We start from the raw sequence: 3,952 nt of genomic DNA on the forward strand, positions 1-3,952 counted from the left end.
TTCAAATCTTGCTGTGGTGAGGACAAGGACAAAAGGAAAATTTCTTGACTTCAAAAGTGATCTTTCATTCTCCCCTCACCCATATATTTTTAGTTTCATACTGTAATAAGGATTAAAAAAATAAATAAATAAATCCACAGAAAGTTATGGAGAGTCAATTCAAATCAAAAGATGATGGTATTTTTAAAAATAATTTGTGAAGACTTAAAATATGCCATACCCAAAAAATTAGAATTACATTTTTCCTTCAGTTTGTAAAGGTTTATAGGACAATTTTTGAAGTTATGGTCCAGCAATACTTCAGAATCAACTTTTTTTTTCCCCCTCTCTATAAGATGACTTTCCCCCTGCACCCCAAAACAAAATAACTCCAAAGAGTTACACAACCCCCCTCTACCTATTTAAGAAAACCAAGCAATGCTGAAGGATGACAGATGTTACACAGTAACAATGAGGAGTCTTTAGCAATAAACTGCCTCACTTTTGTTGTTCTTTTTTTATTAGTAAACTATGTGTAATTAACAGAAGTAAAACATATGTTACAAAGCTTTCTTCTGAAAATATTAGATTGTAAAACTTGAAATTACACGCTTATTTTAGAATGCAGGGTTAAGAAACCTAACAGATTTACACGTAATACAATTCCCCTTAATAACAACTACAACTGTGGGCAAACTCTCTGGGTTTATGAACAATAGATCTTTTATTCCTGAAGGCGAAAAAATGTAGTTAGTGGCATTAAAACCATATGTAATTGTCTTCTGTAATTAAAACACTAACAAGTTCCTTTTCTGTCTTCTGTTATGCCCAGACAGTGCACACAGAAAGTATCATTTTTGGAAGGAACTAACAAACTTCCATTTGTTTACTCAGCAGACCCTTTTGACCTACTTTTACAACTATTGGGCTTGGAGACAAATCTATTCTGTCAACTCGATTGCCAAAATTAACATTTCTCTTCCGCCTCTTCACCTCCTTTCCTCTCTTGTCACAAGTCCTCCTTTCTCCCAGCATGAGGACCTCTGCTACTATTTCTGCTTATTAGGCCTTCAGAGTTGTAACCTCTGTGCAGCCTTTCCAAAGTTACATTTTAAATGATATGCACAAGAGAGAGGTTAATTCAATTTCTAGACAATCACAGACAAAAGCCTGTAATATGAGGCTCTACTTAACCATTAGTCCTATTTTTCTTTCCTTTCCAGAAACATCCTGCAAAGGAAAACCTCTCCTTCAAGCCTGATTGTTTTCTCAGATAGATCCCATTTGAGTTTCATGCAAATTGTATGGCTTTCAACTGCCTCCCAACTCCCATGCTCACAAAATGTTTAAGAAACTGTGATAAGCATATGAATCCAAAATAAAAATTCCTTTTTTTTCTTTTGTCAGATGATGTTTAATAAGCAAACTGTTTTATTAGAAGGACAAGTTTTACACTGTCCCTTGATTCATGCATCGACACAGCCGCAAGTAGTGGGATCTGTTCCTCAACACTGGCTGGGACTGATACTCATTGCATCACCAGTGACATACCACTGAAAACGAGCCCTGACCTGCTACATCAGACACTGTCTGCCACAGGGAAAAACACATAAGTAAGCAATTCAATACAAAATTACCTCAGCCATCATTAAGATGATGTCTGATGAATGGGAAACAGGCCTGGTGTGGGGCTGCACTGTTTATTGTGGAAAGAAGAATTCACCTTCACAATGGGCAAGAGCAGAGTTATTTGAAATGAAGAACACTGGAATACACTTAGTTATATTCTCTTTTCTAATTGTATTTTTTGTTCTTTTCTGTCTATGTGTTGACAAATGGAGAGGATTAATTAACACAACTTTCATTTGGAGATTACATCAAAATTAAGTTAATGAGAAAATACCCAACTAAAATACTTGTCCTGCAATAACTTGCTAGCAGCTAGTCCAGTTCAAGAGAGTTTGTGAATTAAATAAAGGGCCAGCTGATAAAAATAAATGAAGCATTTTCTCCCAAACACAGTCTGAATTTCAGTTTTCCATGTTTTATGTAGTTTGGGCTACTATAAAGCACAGAATTGCTACCTACAGGCCTCCTCAGCCTTACTGCCATCATACTCGGAATAGTCATGGTAAGATTTTCGGCTCCTAAGGACTGAAAAATATTCAAAGACAAATCTTCGAAGCATTGTCTCTTTCTGAAGAGGGATCACCAAAGCAAGCAATAAATCACTATCAAAGTGAGACTGAGCCAAAGAAACCAGGAGAACTTATGGCTAAAGATGGAAAAACAGCCACAAAGCAAAGTCTTACTTGCTTTTGCAAGCAAGAAAACTCCAGCTTTATGCTAACTAGGGCAGCTTTAACTCCTGTCCAGTCTCCTTCAGCCTACTGATCCTCTCGGGCATAAGAGGATTATATTATCTAGCTTTGAGAAAGCAATAATGCTTCTGGAGAGCCAAAATACCCTAACCTAAACCAAAGCCAAAAGACACTGAAAGTAACAGAATAAAGGTGCTGCAGATGCTTTGCAAGAAAGAGAATTCCCTGTACAGAGAACACGGGGTTTGAAACACATCTATTTCACAGGTTCTGGATTCCAAGTATAAACATTATCTACTTGTCTCGCTATACCTCTGTTGTAGGTTCTCAATATTGTATAAAGTGTGCAGATAGGAACAAAACAGGCAGAGACACCAACAAAAGGTTTTGCATATGTGTACATACCAGTCCCCAGAACAGAGCTCAAGCTTGCATCCTAGATGCATTCAGCATTCATGCAAAAGTGCAGAGAACTGTCCCCTTGAAAGAGACGAGAAACTTCTCTAAGATGTCAGATAAAGGCTGGCAAGAAAAATTTCACATAAAAGTAATACACATTTCATGTAACTGGAATTCATTTTATTAGTCATTAAAGCATCTTGCCAAATTTTAAACACTGAATTTCGCTGTTCTTTTCTATGTTCATCATTCTCTTTCCTCCAGTTCTCTTCCTGCTTGCAGGAAGAGATGGAAAACTAAAATTCACTGTACCACTTTTTGCCTTGCCTTTTCTTCACTTATACTTAGTTTCCACCTACATTGTATTTGCTCTATGTTAAGACAATAGCAATTAAGCATTTAATGCAGATACTGAAACACAATCACTAGACTGGAAAGTCAATACTCCCAAGGAAGCAAAGCAGAGGTATTTTGGTAGCAGGGGAACAATGATTGAGATCCTAGTTTTTCACGCTTCAAAGCCTGCGCTGCTATTTCACTGGCTACATTATTGCACGACAGCAAATTAGAACAGCCAACAAAAAGGGACAGTCAGATGCCAGGTGAGCAGCAGCTCATGCACACTGACATCAAGTAGCAATTCACACAATACATCTATCTTTTTCAGTCATCTTCATGCCCTCAGAATCCTTCACGCTTGGAAATACATATGAGCACGTGTGTCTGGGATTTTAATGACTGTGAACAAAATATAAACAGAGTTGAACAGTATACTGACTGAGTAAGCACCAGGGCCTTAAGAAAAACAGCTCAAGGTTCTCTCTAATGCATAATCCTGCTGGAACTTGTGTTTTTTGAGAGTCACTGAGGAATAGAGAGGTTTTCCTTTCTGCACACTCTTAAAAGTTAATTTAAAATGGCAGCTGAAGTGAAGCTTTAAGATATAGCCTTAGGGAAGAATTGTAATAGGGAACTTTGACCACTACAAAAAGTGCAGAGAGATAAATTGTAAATTAAAAAGTAATTTTATCCTTAGAGGTGTTAAGTATTTCCAGCAAGAAAAGTTAAAATGAAATACTATGATGTTCCTATACTGGCAGAGTCAGCATTTCCATCACAATACTGTGTAACTTCCATTTTGGTTTTTCTCCACTGAAGTTCAGCAGTCCAACACTTCCAGACTGTAAAACACTACTACGTAAAGAATTTAACTTGATTTTTAATAGAAATCAACTTTGCCATGTAAGATTTAG

This window comes from Nestor notabilis, unplaced genomic scaffold (genome assembly GCF_000696875.1).
Source record: "Nestor notabilis isolate BGI_N333 unplaced genomic scaffold, ASM69687v1 scaffold16314, whole genome shotgun sequence".
Taxonomy (NCBI): domain Eukaryota; kingdom Metazoa; phylum Chordata; class Aves; order Psittaciformes; family Psittacidae; genus Nestor; species Nestor notabilis.